Source organism: Mandrillus leucophaeus, unplaced genomic scaffold (genome assembly GCF_000951045.1).
Source record: "Mandrillus leucophaeus isolate KB7577 unplaced genomic scaffold, Mleu.le_1.0 Scaffold177, whole genome shotgun sequence".
NCBI classification, from domain to species: Eukaryota; Metazoa; Chordata; class Mammalia; order Primates; family Cercopithecidae; genus Mandrillus; species Mandrillus leucophaeus.
Window position 1 is genome coordinate 4,198,158 of NW_012101776.1, and position 17,409 is coordinate 4,215,566.

Consider the following 17,409-nt stretch of genomic DNA (forward strand, 5'->3'; position numbering starts at 1 on the left):
TAAAATAGTTGTTGGTTCATGATGATGGCACTTATATGCGGATGCGAGTTTTTTGCCTTTCTGTTATAATACAAAATAATAAATATTTGTAAAATGTCCATATCTACTAGGAAGTTAAAGTCCAATTTTAGATTACACTTTTTTTGGTAATTAATAATATATACTTACCGAATATCTATTCTGTATCAGAATAGTAATACTTTACAGAAATACAAACATCAGTAATAGTCCTGATTTAATGACGAAACATGTAAACTAACACTGCAGCATGACGAATCCTGTAATAGGGGCATCAGCTAGAACAGTGGCCCCATGTTGGCATGACTTCTTTTTATGAGAATCAGAGCAATGACTCTCAACACTTACACTTTCTCAGAACCAACTTCAGGAATTAAAACAGATACTGGGGCCTCACTTGTAAAGATCTAGAGATTTCTCAAATGATTTTGAGTAACAGGTTGGGGAGAGTAGATATTGGATTAAAGAAAGCAATACTTGTGCTGATTCTTGAGAGTGGGACAAGAGTTTTCCCAGGAAAGGACATATTAGGCAAATATAAAAGCAAATTTAGGCCGGGCATGGTGGCTCACACCTGTAATCTTAGCACTGTGGGAAGCTGAGGCAGGAGAATGACGGGAGCCCAGGAGTTCAATACCAGCCTTGTCAACATAGGAAACATGGGGAAACCTTGTCTCTATACACACACACACACACACACACACACACACACACACACACAAAATAGGTGGGCATGGTGGTTTCACCTGTAGTCCCAGCTACTCAGGAGGCTGAGGTGGGAGGATGGCTTGAGTTCAGGAGGTTGAGATGGCAGTGAGCTGTGTTCCTGCAATCGCACTTCAGCCTGGGTAGGTGACAGAGCAAGAGCCTGTCTTGGAAAAAAAAATAATAAAGGAAGTATGATCACCAACGGAGGCACTGTAAGTGACTGTTTCAGTGTAGCAAGAATAACAGGGAAGAGCAGAGTTGATTTGAGGCCGGTTTTAGATGTGGACAGAATTAGAGGCACTCCTATTTGCCACACGTGAAAGTTTGAAACTATCCATAAGCCCAACATTTTTCAAATTGTGTTCATTAAGTATTTACAGGCTCCTTGTCTAGGCCACAGAATTTATGAACAAATAGGTTTGGAAAATGTTGCATACTATTCTTTCTTCCTGGATATTCAACATGCCTAAAACTTCAAAATACCCTGAGAGGCCTACAGCAATGAAAAGAATTATGTCTGCAATTTCCTAAGCTTATTTATCTATGGAACTTTGTTTCTCTTCCCCAATCTCATTTTGATTTTTCAATTGATATTCTTTGGGACACAATATAAAAGATATTGTAATGAGCTAGACAGAAAGTTGTGCACAGGGCGTTAAATCAATGTACTTAGTGTGTCTCAGAAATCCATTTTAGTTGTCATATTAAATGGGGAGCTTGGTAATACTGGAGACCTGAAACCAGTTAACATGCTATTGTGCCATTCTAAAAAGAAGATTGAAAGTTCCTAAGCAAAGAAATTTAAGTGGAGGGGAATAAAAGAGAAAGGATTTGAGAGATTTGTAAAAGAGAGTATGAGAGGATTTATGGATAATGAAATAAGAAAGAGTCATTCAGGAACAGGTAATAAAGACCAAATTCCTGCAGAAGAGAACAGGTGATATTTAAATGGGAATACTTACATATCCATATGAGACAATCATAGTCTTGCAAAAGATGCTTTAGTTTGAGTGGAAAGAGACAGATGGCTATTAGTAGTGATCAAAGTTTCCTGATATAAAATAGTGAAAAATGCAAAGCAAATGTTTTAGCTTAAAATGGTATTATTCCCCTCATAAGAACATTTGATTATAATGTAATTCAGTAATAAAAGTATGATTTTTGACATAAATGTGATTTAAAAATGTCTTTGGAACATACGTATTTTGTCAGTGAGGTAGTACTGGTAGTACCAGGATGAGACTGAGAAATTGCATGAACTCTCAGTCTGAACAAAGAATATATGGCAAAAATGTGATCTGAGAAATAATATGCCAGTGAGGGACTAGAAACCAGAAGATGATGGCTTGATATATTTCTGCAGCACGTGTGAGCGTAATAGAGAATGAAGAAGCAAGTCTTTATTAGTAAGTTCTATTTTTAGCACCTTAGTGCTAAATTATATATTTGGTCCAATATCGCAGTATTTGAAGGACAGAGGATCCATAAATCCTAAAATTTTATTATTGGATACCCTCCTATTTATTTTTAATTTTTTTAGCATAAAATTCTCTCAATCTGTGTGCCATTACCATAAGTTGTTCATCATTCTCGATGAAAATTAGGTGTTTCTATCACACTAATGAGCTTAGAATTTTGGAGATTAGTGATTGCTGGTAAAAATAAAGGTTTTCATAATTTTTGTAATAGACATAATAAGGTAAAACTAACAATTTAATATGTATCTATTATGCCTTTGAATGGGTCTTACATTTATTAAAATATAGACTGTAGGAGTATTTATGTGTCACAATTGAAATAATGTCAGGTTAAGTAAACATTTTCACTGTCTCCAATATTATAAAAATACAAACCTTAGACTATAAACAAAATTTATATTAATATCTACCCTTAATACTTTGAGTGTAAAATACCTAATTTCAATCAAATATTTTTAAAGCCAAGGACTCAAACATGATAGTATGAACATATTGAGTAAGAATAAGTGTTTCAATATGAATATATTTGGCTATCTAATGAATACATGGCAATGTGTAGCAATGTCTGTGAAATCTTGGGTGTTTTTTTCCATTTTCCTTTCTTGCCTTTCTTTTGATCATAAGGAGAAACAGACAGTTCATGTTACAGAAGTATAGGCCCATCTGCTTCTCATTTTGACTTTCTTTGTTTTTAAAGTTCTAAACTAATTTTTAGACTAATTGTAAAGCTGATCAAAAATAACTTTAATTTTTAAATTTGGTGCGAAAAAGACAGCCAAAAATTCTCGTTTCAACTTACATATTTTTGTGAAAGTATCTGATATTTCATCATCAATTTGTTTCTCTTCCAGGGAAAATTAATATTGACTTTATAGATTTCCACTGTCGTAAATAGAATAAAAATAACAGATAAGGAAAAATTAATATATTCTGATTAATGTATCAATATACTATTAATATATTTCACATTAATAGGCATTCACATAAATTTCTTAATGATGTGAACCTAATTTTTTCTTCAAATAAACATTCCTATCATCTATAAATAGATTCCATCTATCCCAATAATAAAATTAACTATGTATACACATTTTTCACTGGTTTTTGTTCATTTGTTTACTTTTCCTTTATTGACTGATTATTTAGCAGAATGGTGTCTACTGGTAAAAGAGTGCTAAATTAATTGTCTTTATGTTGAGGGATTCAGCTGTAAAAAAAACTAAAATTGCCATTATTAATTTAATAAATATGCTTAAGTTATTTAGTTGTGTCATAATGAACAGTTATAAATGGCATTAAAGAAATCAAAATAGCATTTTGATTTCTGTCATGCACTGTCCTTGTTTATATGATTTAAGTATATTACTCCCATTGAGATTGGGGGGGTTCTGTGGGAAAGACTTCGGAGTGTAACTCTGAAAAACTCTAAATAAATTTTTTAAATTTATTTAAAAAAAGAAAAAGAAAAATGAAATAACCAGCAGAATCTATTTTCTTAACTACTCCATCAGTGAAATAAGGACCAAGTGCTATGTATGTAAAGCAAAAAACAAACCAAAAAAAAAAAAATAATAACCACACACATCAGATGACTCATAGCATCCAGGATTGTGATGACTGAAAATATTTCAAGGGAAGCACTTGTGAGTGCTAGTCAGCATTATCAACAATTCTCAGGGAAAGGATTCTTGCTCAGCACCATGACTTGATTCACACTGTATTTTGGAGAATGGCGAGAGAAACGTGTAGCATAGAAGATGCTTTTCTGTAGGTTTTAAAGAAGAAATAAATTAGTTCAGTAGATTTGCAGGAGAGTGGGCGAAACTAAAACATAAATCACAATTACAATATTCCTTCATATTTTCCATAATGCAAGTAGAAAGGTTTTGTATTCTAAAATAATTCAGAGATTCTTAGAGCTCTGTCTCTGAATATGAAGGAAACGTGTTTCTTGGGTATTAAAATTCTTAGCATAACTAGGTAGTAATTGTATTTGTCTTATTTTTCAGATATTCCCAGAAGAACAGGGAAGAGAAAAATGACTGAGTGGGAACATTTAAATACAGTGAATTAATTCATAAGTGATATTGTGGATTATAATGTTACTTTTACAATACGTTGTTATATTCCCATGTAGGGTTTTGTCAAGTATGCAGGTCATTAATGTCTACATGACTGGTCCTATGGTGGATAAAGCAAATTGGACTCTCAATTAAGTTGGACCTATATTATTTATGGTCACAAATATCAGGCAATTAGGCCATCAATAATTATTTCTTATAGAATTATATGTTTTATATAATATATGTATAAAAACCATGTATATAAAATAAAATCATAAACTATGACTTAATTATCTGCTTGACATCTTACTTTGGTGTACTTTACAATGGTGAGAACTTGTCTGGAATTTGTTGAACAGTCTTTACTTACCAAGCAGCCAGAGAAAGTTTGGCTCACCTCCAAGCAAGCTGCACAAGCTCAAGCTCATTAAAAGCTCATAAAGATGCTATTAGGTATTACAAAGGATCTGACCGTGGTCCCCATGGTTCTAGCTGCCACTGGTTTCCCACAGAGCCCTAGTACAATCTGTAGTGTGCCTGGAAGAGCACAGATGGATTCTGTACACTTTGTGGTCTGAATAATCTTCACCTAATGACAACAGATGTGGTAGGTAGAATAATACTCCCTCCCACCAAAAACAACAACAACAGCAGCAGCAAAAACACATAGATGTCTACCTTCTAACCTGTGGAACCTGGTAATATATTAATTACAGGGTAAAATGGTATTAAGATTGCCGTTGAAATGAAAGTTGCTAGTCATTTTACCTTAACATAGGGAAGTAATTCCGGATTATATCAGTGGACCCAATGTAATTACTAGGATCCATAAAGTGGAAGACAGAATTGAAAGAGAGAACCATACAGTATCATGAAAACTTCTTGGCCTGATGTTACTGACTTTGAAGATGGAGGAAGGGGGCCATGAGTCAGCTAAGGAAAGAAGGTGGCCCTATACAAGCTGGAAAAGGCAAGAAAACAGTTCTTGTCTAATGGAGTAAATCCCATGACATAAATGGATGTGTGAGTTTCCCTGCCAATCAGCAGATTGGCATATACTTGGTACCTCATTCTTCGTAGCAACCACCAGAATAGTGTTACAGAGAACTGCGTTGGAAATTTCCTAATCCGTATGCTTCATTTTGAGGCTGGTATATAACCACTGATGTTGTTTCCAGTCCTTAACTGATCTCTGAAGCTTCACATTTGAAAAACTATTATAGCTAGAGTAGTACGTGGTCAATCTCATGTTTGTTTGATTAAAATATTGTAGAGACCAATATGCAGGAGCTAGCAAAGTAGTAATCATCTATTCTGAGGTCAAGCAGGACAACTGCTCTTCCTAAGAATGTTTCATCTTCCCTTGAGAGAAGTTCTGGCAAGGTAGGTGGTTGGCAACAATGACTCTTATATGGTGATCCTGAAATCTGTCTCTAATTTCTGCTCTCCTTTATTTTATCAGTGAGACAATGTTGAAATTTTATATTTCATAAGATTTTAAGGATGTTAACACTTGTGAAACTAAATGTACTCACAACACAGTTTTAGTTTATGAGTTTGAATTCACACTCTTGAACATAAGATCTAATCCTAATGTACAGTCTTTCTACTCTTAAAATTGGAAGGAGCATAGCATGTTCCAAATTGCAAATAACATACATTACAAATTACATGTATTACAAATATAAATAATTTTTGAATTTAAACATGTCTCCAGAGCATTTTTTATGGTTTCCCTATTCTTCTTTCAATATAATGTGCCTTGGTGATAAAATAGAGAAGTATCTACATAAATGTAAAGGAAAATTAATCCATATGGCTATGATAATATAGATTATTGTCATAATATTTTGACTATAACAAGTAATTTCTAGAAATTAAAAAAGGATTTTATTTAAACACAATAATTTTTATAATTCACATCTTGATTTTCAGTAAATTATTGTTTCTCAATGGATAATTTGATAAATATCAATATCTCATAGCAATGGCAGATTGTAGTTATTATATAAAAGCAGTCTTTTTGAAATATTTATCATCTCCTGATATTTAGGCTTAACTACTCCCATAAGGCTGCATACCTATTAATACTTTATAAAGGATAAATGAAATTATAAATGCTTGCAATATGATTTTTTCTTAATTAATATCATTAAGTGATACAAAGCCTGGAGAGTGAAGTATATCTTACCAATTCATGAGACAGTGTTCTCTATTTGCTACTTCTAGTATGTGTTTAGTTGTCATTTCTACCAGAATTGAAAATACTGAAGGGCTGTTTCTAGAAGGGGGTGTTTTGATTAGTAAAGATCACGTGTCTCCAGTTTTCACGGAACACTCAAATGATGAGGCTGTTTTATGGAGGAGGCAGATTGGATGCTGCAGACTTCTCAACAGTCTGAAAAGCCCTGTTGGGCAGTCATTCCTTACATCTGGAGATGACAGAAACTATTTTTTTCTGGTCTTAGATAGTGCCTTCTGGTATCTGTGCACACACGTGGAACACAGATCCTGTCACCCTGAAAAATCCCATCTCCCTGCACTCCAATCTCTTCAATGCACGTTTATTTTCTTGAGTATTTTTCTTAAATCCTCATGGGCTTGAAAGCATTACTACGATTGAGTTTCTTAGGGTCCAGGATACAAAAATAGAGTAATGCAAAAGCAAATTTTATTCCATCCTAACTGTTCATACTCCTTAATTTGTTGACGTGTTTTCATTTGTTTTCAACCTTTAAAATCAAACTGCAGCTAGAAGCATACAAACACATTGCAAACATTAAGATATTAGCTAGTTCTTGCTCCTTTACACACTGCAGATTATGAGAAATTTATTTCATAATGGTAAAGGTTAAAATTGAAATGTCTCACATTATTCCACAAATGACACAATATGGCAAAATTATTATTCTATAATAAATGTTATTATATTAAAATGAATTCTTTTAAAAGGCAATCTTTAATTTTTACAAGTTATTTAGAGTTTTTAGGGACACTAGAGGATGTTAAAATATAGTTCCCTAATACCGGAAGAGTACATTGTACTATAACTTTCTTGAAGTGAGAGTACAGTATGGAATGCAAATCAATACAAATTTAGTTTAAAAGGCTTATTTTCAGAATTTTGTCAATTTTCTATTTTCATAGAAAGAAACAACTGAATGAAACGTAGAAAAACTCTATTATGTTCATTTTCATAATTATTAAACAATTAAGAGAAGTCATTGGTATTTTCTTTTACAGTTGAGGAAACCATGGTTCAGACAGGTAAAATCTCACAAAATCATATCGCTTGAACTTACTGAATTCTGTATTTCAAAGACTACCAGTTACATCTCGCTTTAATGAAAACAATGATGAGACGAAATGAAAGTCCAGGGACTTTCATAGTATCAGTAAGATGTCATGCTTCCAGATTGCTTTCCTATGGAAAATATGCACTTTCAAAAGGCTTTCAGTTCTTACTAGCGGAAACTCCTCTTTAAAAATCCTACTAATTAGTCATAAATTCTCTGTCTAGATCAATACCCAGTAACAAACGTGCACATGTACCCCCTGAATTTATAAGTATATATATGTGTGTGTGTGTGTGTGTGTGTGTATATATATAATCTTACTAATTAATGTATTACTTATCTCACTCCTGTCCTGTGACATTTCTCCCACTCCCACATACCAGGATATATTATTCTAGCATTTCTGTGATCTTCCCTTTCTCTGAAAATATCTTTATTAAAAAATAGAATATTTTCTTGTTTGCAAAAGTGTTATTTTTTAGATTCTGCAATTATCTTTTTTCTATTTTCTGAGCTCTAAGCTGTCTCTTTGTTTCTAGGATGGCACATCTCAGTATCTGTTGAGTTAAGACCATGATGGGTTTAAGGAATAGCCTTCTGTTTTGTAGCCACTCCATGGTCTTCTTGGGGCCTGCCGACCCCTGGATAACAGGAAATCTTCATACATGTAGCTGGTTTAAAGGGACTTCCAATGATGAATACTTCTGTTTAAGTAGAAGGTTCTGAATTATCAGTAGATAAGACCAGTATAACCATTAGAATCTTTGGTAGCACACCTGATTACCTACGTGGACTTTAGTTTCTGACAGAGCCTTGAGCAGCTGCTCACAAGGGAAAGCATATGTAGACTGAAGCTATGCAGAGTGAAGTCTCGACAGCTGAAGCTTACTTGGGAACCAATGGTGCCCTAAATTAAGATAATTTATGAAACGTTGTAAGCCTGTAACATTCTTCATGGAAGTCAGTTAGGGAATGGAAAGTTTTGAGATAAAAAGAGGTAATCCAATAAATATATTCCAGTTGATTTTAGGCAGAAAATATGAAAATAGGATTTTCCTATCTTATTTACTGTTTTTTCTCCTACTCTAAGGTTTATTTTTTTAAATAAACATTTATGCAAATGTAGTATCAGCTATGAGAAGAATCAAAAAATATTTGTTCAGATGCACCTATACAACCAATAGGGTTTTATATTTGTTCAGATGCATCTATAAAACCAATATAATTTTTCCCTTAGTAACGTTAAGCGCATGTTCATAAATTTCTTCATGCATTTGAGACTGTTAGATGTATCCTCAGCATTCAAATTTGTTCAGTGATGTCTTGAATTATATTAAAGTTAAAGCCCATACAAGATTAAGAAATTGGCAAGAAAAGAAAAGAAAATATAACCTGAATTCTTGAAATGTTAATCACATTGTAACTTTATCATCTTAGGTGCTTATTTCCACATAATATTTATAAATAACATAAACAATATTTTAGATATATAACAAAATTATTAACAAATTAAGAATTACATATTTTATCATTTACAATTCAATTAGGAAAAATGTGTTTATAGTAATCTCAGATTAAGAAAAAATATCAGTATTCAGATTTTGGTTTCTACCTTTGTGGTGATAAAATATACATTTACATTATACTTTATGCTGATACATTGAAACTCTATAATTGCTGATACTACACAATCATGAACTGAAAACATGTATTTGCTTAATGATAAAATTGCATATTTTAAAATAATTATAGTTGTTATTTAATTATCCCATACCTGGTATATGACCATTGATTCACCCTAAACTTGTACACTTCAAATGTCTCTTTTTATATGCTGCATTTGTAGAATAATGAATAAACAATATTTTAGATAGCTTTGTTAAACATTAATTCTACTTTCCTATATTTGCTCAATATCAAAACATTCTGCAAATATATGATAAAGGGTTGGTATCCAAGACAATAAATTACCTGAAGAAACCGTTTTAGACGTTAGGACTGCTATAAACTTAATTGTATTTCCCCAAATTCATATGTTGAAGCCCTAACCCCCATTGTGATGGTATTTGGTGATGAGGTCTTTTGGAGGTAATTAGGTTTAGCTAAGGTTATAAGGGTGAGGAATTAATGATGAGATTGACATCCTATAAGAAGAGATCAGAGAGCTTGCTCTCTCTAGTTTCCTCTTTCTCAGCACCCTTACAAAGAAGTCATGTAAACATAGCAAGATGGTGGCCATCTGCATGCCAGGAAAAGTCTTTACCAGAAAGCAACCATAATGGCACAATAAACTCAGGCTTCCAGTCTCTGAAACTCAGAAAATAAATTCCTGGTATAAGCCACAAAATCTATGGTATTTTGCAATGGTAGACTAAAACAAAACCTTTTTAATAATTAAGAAGCCTTCTTATATTAAAGAATCATGTTGCAAACCTTCTATATTTCCAGTGATAAATATGTATTATGTTTCCTGTGAATAATGATGTGGGATTTTGATAATGGAAAAATTATATAATGCATATTTTTATATATGAAACTCTGCTCTAGGAGACTAAATGCATAGAAACTTCATGTATGTATTTTCTTCTAAATGTGTAACAGCTGGAAAATGATTAAATAAATTACAGTTCATTGATACACTAAAAAATATTTCATTACTTGGCATAAAAATATTTGCATGGTTATTATTACCTAGGAAATTCTTACCATGTAATATTCACTGAGAAAATAAACAACATGTGATTTGCTATTATTCATGTCAAGAATATAGTATGGACTGCTCTTTTGTGTGTATGTGGAGATTGTATACACAGAGATTCTGTTTTTCTTCAATGGGTGAGTCACATTTCATCTTATCCAGCTACTCCTGTTTTGATGGATATTCAGTCTATTTCCAAATGGCCCATTATAATATTGCTTATACAATAATCCTTGTGTAGATGGCATTACATACTTATATAATTATTTTATTTATTTATTTGTTTATTTATTTTAGATACAATTCTTGAAGTGGAAGTGTAGGTAAAAATGGGTACATTTTAATTTCCTACAGTGATTTGTAATTCAGATATTCAACTGTCATTCTTTCTTTGAAATCATAGTTGTTTTAATTTCATCACAGTCTAAAAAATTTTCCTTTACATATGATGTAGGAAACAATGGGGTTTTCAATAAAATTGTGAAAGATAATGTTACAGCATTTATTTTATAAAATTTGAACATCATGCAATACATTTAAACATACTGAAAACTTTTTTGAGACTAGATTTTCTTTTCAGTTGTAAAGTAATGGCAAATAATTTGTTTTAAATACAGAAAATTTGAAAAATTAATTCAGCCATACTTTTATTACCTAGAGAAACCACTCACATTTTAATATATGTTCTCCCTGAAAAAAAGACTATGTATATGTACAGATACAGCTATTTATCAATTCTATACATTATTTACATGATTGTGTTGTTTCTTTAACTATAAATATTTGCATTTTCTATGTCATCATAAATTCTTCAATAACATGTTTAATTTTCTCTTGAGTATGCCAGTTTGCTTATCCACTCATTTGTTTATTTGTTTTGTTTTTTGAGACAGGGTTTCCCTCTGTTGCTCCCAGGCTCCAGGCTGGAGTGCAGTGGCATGATCTTAGCTCACTGCAGCCTCCTCTTCCCAGGTTCAAGGGATCCTCCCACCTTTGCCTCCTGAGTAGCTGAGACTACAGGCAAGTGCCACCATGCCCCACTAATTTTTGTACTTTTTGTAGAGATGGGTTTTTGTCACCTTGCCCAGGCTGGTCTTAAACTCCTGGGCTCAAGCGAGCCACTTGCCTTGGCCTCCTTAAGTGCTGGGATTACAGGCGTGAGCCACTGTGCCCGGCCCTCTTCACGAAATTTTTAAACAGCTTTCTAACTCGGTTGTTCTAGGTTAACTTCCCAACTGTAATCTCCAGGAATGAAAATTGCACTAAATCCTGTTCAAATACTTTTAAATAGATATAAGCCTTCATGTACTGTTGGGATGTCTTGGCTGACTCTCACAGGGTATCTGTTCTCATCGCACTCAATCTTTTTCAGGATCAACTGTCATATTTGTCAATATCTTTTTTTCTTAAAGAAATTTCTTTTCCTTATTTTCATCTTTTCTCCCTGGCTGTTCAATCTAGATTATTTGCTGGCCCTCTTCCTCTGATTGACCTCCAAATATTGGAAGATTTAAAGGGTCAGTTTTCGGCCTTTTTTGTTAAAGTTCCAATAATTTCTCTTTAGGTTCAGTCCCATCTCTAGTGCTATCATAGTTCCTAAACTTTGGATTCTCATACAGACCTTCCAGTAGACCTTTCCTGAGGATCACAAACTGAGCAGGTTCATACCGTAACTATTAAGACTCCATCTTTCCCATTTTAGCTAATGTCAACACTTCTGCAAAGTTTCCAGTCTAAAACCTGGATGTCATCCTTGACTTTCTACACACCAAGTCCATTGGCACAACTTGTTTGTTTACTTTTAATTTATATTCAAAATTTCATTACATTAAATGATCTTCACTTCCAACATTCAAGTCCCAGTTAACTTCAATAGGCTTCTATAAACTGAAATAATTTATTCCCCTACCCCAGCCCTTTTCTGAAAGAAATAATCTAAAGCAGTACTGAGAATATTTGGTTATATATTTTGCCATCTATGCAATGGAAAATATGCAGAATATTAAGCAAAATGCATCTATCATATTCTTGCTACCATGACACTGGTTGAGAATGTGATTATCTTATACTATCTTCGTGTGTCTCCAAATATTAAACCACTGGGCTTACTGCTAGGTGCTAGATAAATATATATTTTGTGCTGGCACAGAGTAAGAACTAAATAACAATTGCCTTCAAATGGGTAATGAAAAGACCCCATTAATTGATTATCAGAAGCATAAGCGTCATCTGAAATAATTATTTAAACACAAATAAATTCTCAAGTGACCTTGAAGAATATAGGGTTTTATTTTATTTTATTTTCCAGTAAAGTTGCACTTGTCAGTTCTGGGTTTCTATTATTCTGAGATCTCTTATAATTTGCTGAGAGAACAAGTGAACTGTAATAATTATAATGTATTTTTTATAATTGGTGTCACATTTTTGCCTGGTAGACAATTACAATACTAACAAACTACTGAATGAATATCACCTCTTTGCTTTTTAGAACTGTGAGGATAACCTCTATATTTTCATATGCCAAATATATGTTTATGTCATATTTTGGTGTCATGTGCCACTGTGTTGGATATTATTTTTAATGTGGCTGATTGAAATGTCAGATGTTATTTGTTTTCCTTTTCATTGTATACAGAAAAATTGTCACAGTGGAGTGAAGATTATCACTAATCACTGCCTTTATCAATTTTCTTAAAAATGGAAATATAAAATCAACACAGAATTCTGGAAAATAAGATATATTTTGATCATTGATTTTAACTTTTTAAGCTTTTATTGAAGTATGATACATATATACATCCACATATGAGTTTATTTAACATTCACAGTCAGTTTTTATAGATTTTTATATAAAAAGAGTTTGGATGCAAGATCTTGATGCAAAAGGTATCAAGATCACAAAATAGAATATTACCATCACATTATAAGATCTCACTTTCCCATGACTCTCTTAGTTATTAACCCCCTCCCACAGGTTAACCACTATTTTGACTTTAAGCAAAATAGATTCATTTTGTTTGTTTTAGAAGTTTACATAAGTGAAATTATATATGATGTACTCTTGTATATATATTTTTCCACTAAATATTATGTGAATGATTATCTTTATTGTTGCAGAAACTTGAAGAATATTTATTGTCATTGCTATACAGTATTTCATTGTTTGTATATAATGTAACTTATTTTTCCATTCTACTGTTGACATACACTGGAGAAATTTCTAGTTTTTGGCTACTATAAATAGTTCTACTGTGAACATATATGTACTTCTTTAAGGTGTACATATTAAAGTATTATTTTAATAGCATATGCATATGTTTAACTTTAGTATACACATTTAAACACCTTGTATACAAGTTGCACCACGTTGTTCACCTACAAGTAGTGTATGAGAGTTCTGGTTTCTCTCCATCTTTGCTAACACTTGCTATTACATTATTATTATTATTATTATTATTATTTTTTTACACTTTAGCTATCCTGCAGAGTGTAGCAGAATGAAGATGCATTGTAATTCTACTTTGTATTTATCTGATGATTAATAAAGTAAATAAAGCACTTTTTTACATACTTACTGGCCATTTGGGTATTCTTTTTGTGAAGTGTCCATTCAAATTTCTATCCACGTTTTAGCTTTTACAAACCTATTTAATATATGAAAAGAACATTAGCTTTGATGTCCTTTTCATTTATTAAATAGATTTGTAAAAGCTCTTTAGCTTTTGCTGTTTTTTTCATTACAAATATTTTTCCCAACCTGTGAGTTTCATTTTTTTTAGATCTATTGATGATATATTTTGATAGATAGAATTTCTTAGTCAAAATAGAATAACTTCATAGATATTTTTTAGCATTGTGGTTAGTGTGAACACTAATTTCCAAAAGCTGCATCTTAAATATTTTGAAATCTGTCTTTATGAAAGTAAGAAGCATTTGGAAATAAAGTTCTACTTTATACCCTGAATCTTCATGCCTGTAATCCCAGCTACTCAAGAGGCTGAGACAAGAGAATTGCTTGAATCCACGAGGAGGAGGTTGCAGTGAGCTGAGATCACACCACTGCACTCCAGTCTGGGCGAAAGAGTGAGATTCCGGAAAAAAAAAATAAAAAAGAAAGAAAAGAAAGAAAAGAAAAGAAAAGAATGACCTCAGGCAAGATCAATTCATTTCCCCTTGCCTCAATTTCCTCACTGTCAGATAGGGAAAAAGGAAATAATGACTTTATTGAATTAAATTAAAGAATAAAACAAGATATACGATGATGGTGAAATTTCATTATAAAAACCAAAGCCCAAGACAAATATAACGATAAAGAGAACTATGTGATTTTCCATCTTTGGCACAATAGACTGCATACTAAAATTTATGCCACCGCCATTAATCAATGTTCAGGTTGCAATACCTCTAACATTAATAATTGGAATAAAGTCCCATTAATTCCCATACCTTAGTTATTTTCTGTATAATCCCAATAAATTTAAATTTTATAGCAGTCACACAGTTCTTATTTGGGGCCCACCATTTAAAATCAAGTGTCCTACAGTACATCAGTTAATATATTACCTATACACTATAAAGCAATGCAACCATGAAGTATTTTCATTTTAAGAAATTATTTTTCAAATATTTTAATATAACATACATAAATCAATAAGATTTGCCTGTTTGTGCTTATGATTAACATTTATTGAAAATGTAAGTTGTTATCAGTTAGGATAATCTTGATTATGCTTCATAAAAAATAACTGAAGCCTTTTTGTGGAACAAAACATCTAAGTTATTTTTGATCAACAAAACTAAGAGCTGTTTCATTAAAAAACAAAGAATAAACAAAATTCACCAATTATTAGCTAGAGTAAGAAAGAAAAGAGAGAGGACTTAAAATCAGAAATGAAAGAGGAGACATTACAATTGTAGCACCGAAATACAAAGGATCAGAGGAGACTACTATGCACAATTATATGCCAACAAATTAGAGAACCTAGAATAAATAGATAACTTCCTAGACACATACAACCACCAAGACTGAATCATGAAGAAATACCAAAGTACGATTGAACCTGTGATAAAAAGTCTCTCATCAAAGAAAAGGCCAGGACCTCATGGCTTCTCATGTTCTATCAAACATTTAAAAAAATAGAACCAATTATTTATGAATTCTTCTAAAAACGTCAAAGAAAAACAATTTTTCCAAACTCTTTTTATGAGACCAGCACATGCTGATACTAAAGGAAAACAAGAAAGCTATAAGAAAAAAAAATACAGCCAATATTCTTGATGAACATAGATGCAAAATTCTCAACATAATACCAGCAAACTAAATTAAAAAAATAAATAAAAGGATCATTGACTATGGTCAAATGGAATTTATCCCTGGGCTGCAAGAATGGTTTAATATACACATATCAATAAATGTGATACATCACATTAACAGAATGAAAGACAAAAACAATATGATCACCTCATTACATGTAGAAAAAAAATTTGACAATATTCTACATACTTTTAGGAAAAAAAACTCTCTACAAATTAGCTATAGAAGGAATGTGCCTCAACAAAATAAAGACTATAGATCATAAGCCCACAGCTAACATTATGCTCAATGATGTAAAATTGAGAGCCTTCCTCCAAAATCTGAAACAAAACAAGTATGCCCACTCTCGATATTTCTATTCAACACAGTATTGCAAGTCCTTGACAGAGCAATTAGGCAAGAGAAGGAAATAAAATGCATCAAAATGCCAAAGAAAAACCTGAAATAGTTGTTGTTTTCTGATAACACGATCTTATACGTAGAAAACTCTAAAGATCCCACCAAAAAAACATTAGAACTAACAAATAAATATGATGTTACAATCTCGACTTTGAATTACTAAATATTGTCAACACACAAAAACAAGGAGCATTTTTATACAATAATAACTAAATTTGTAAAAAAGAGAGCAATCCCATTTATAATAATTATAAAAACGGAACACTTAGGAATAAATATAACCAAGGAGAGTAAGAGACTTGTACAATGAAAACTATAAAACATTAATGAAAGAAATTGAAGAAGATATAAATAAATGTAAAGACATCATATGTTCATGAATAGGAAGAATAAATATTGTTAAAATGCCCATATTACCCAAAGTGAACTACAGATTCAGTGCAACTCTTATCAAAAGTCCCACAACTTTTTTTTTTTTTAAATAAAAATAGAAAAGGCAATTCTAAAATTCCTATGGAATCACATAAACCTCCAGAAAGGACAATTTCCTCAATAAATGGTGTTCGGAAAACTGGATATTCATATTCAGAAAAATGAAATTGGACTCATCTCATACCAAATACAAAAGTCAAGTCAAATTGGATTAAGGACTTAAATGTAACGCCTGAAAGTATAAAACGACTAGAAAAAAATATAAAGGAAAAACTACAAAACATTGGTCTGGGTAATTAATTTTTAGATTTGACCCCTAAAGTGCACACAACAAAATCAAAGATAGACAAATGTGATTTCATCAAAATAAAAAGACTTTGCACAACAGAGATGACAATTAACAGAGTGAAGAGGCAACATTTAGGTTGGGAGAAGCTATCTGCAAGCTATGTATCTAACAAGGGGTATATATCCAAACTGTGTTAGTAACTCAAACAAGTCTATATAAAGAAAACAAATAATACAATTAAAAGGAAAGAGGCAAGAGATGTGAATAAACATTTCTCAAAAGAAGACATACATATAGTCAACATACATATGAAATAATGCTCAACATCACTAATCATTAAGGAAATACAAACTAAAACTACAATGAGACGTCACCAGAAATCTGCCAGAAGGGCTGTGATCAAAGAAATGAAAGCTAACAAATGCTAGTAAGTCAATATGAAAAACTGTATGGAAGTTCCTCAAGAAATTAAAAATAAAATTACCCTATTATCCTGCTATCCTACTTCCGGATATTTACCACCACAAAATTGAAATCAGTATGTCAAAAAGATGTCTGCATTCCTATGTTTATTGCAGCACTATTCATAAAAGGAAAGTTATGGAATCGGAATCCACGTAACAGTTTATCAACAGATGAATGGATATGTGGTACATATACACAATGGAATACTATTTAGCCTTTATAAAAATAAATAAATAAATAAATTCTGTC

General features: G+C 32.1%; 1 long non-coding RNA gene across 1 annotated transcript in view; it reads left to right on the forward strand.

The window, feature by feature from the left end:
- The first annotated feature begins 8,388 nt into the window (after positions 1–8,388).
- Positions 8,389–17,409, forward strand: part of LOC105537640 — a 114,866-nt gene continuing 105,845 nt past the window's right edge. Inside the window, exons 1-2 of the long non-coding RNA XR_001005751.1 lie at positions 8,389–8,497; positions 11,155–11,281. This is a non-coding gene — a long non-coding RNA (uncharacterized LOC105537640). The remainder of the gene's footprint in view (positions 8,498–11,154; positions 11,282–17,409) is intronic.